Genomic DNA, 351 nt, shown 5'->3' with positions numbered 1-351 from the left:
TGTAGGATCTTAGTTCCCCGACCAGGGCTCAAACCTGGGCTCTCTGCAGTGGAAGCATAGAGTCTTAACCACTGGACTGCCAGGGAAGTCCCCATCCCCATTTTAATGGTGAGGAGATGGAGACTGAGAGAGGCCTCAAAGTTTCTTTGCAAGGTAGTGTTTGAGTGGTGCCTGACTGCAATCCCAGATATCAGGCTATCTTTCCACTTCTCAAAGTTGCTAGTAGCCCATCCTGCTGTCTCCCTTGCTTTTGGGAGAAGGGAGAGAAGTCTGGTTGCTAGGAAGGGAGGCACCACAGCTGGCATGATGGGTTGTCATGGAGTTGCAGTGGTTATAGGTGTTGACAGCATT

The sequence above is a fragment of the Bison bison genome, unplaced genomic scaffold, assembly GCF_000754665.1.
Source record: "Bison bison bison isolate TAMUID 2011002044 unplaced genomic scaffold, Bison_UMD1.0 scf7180017864378, whole genome shotgun sequence".
Taxonomy (NCBI): Eukaryota; Metazoa; Chordata; class Mammalia; order Artiodactyla; family Bovidae; genus Bison; species Bison bison.
The sequence above is the reverse complement of the archived record's forward strand: the minus strand, read 5'-3'. Positions refer to the sequence as shown.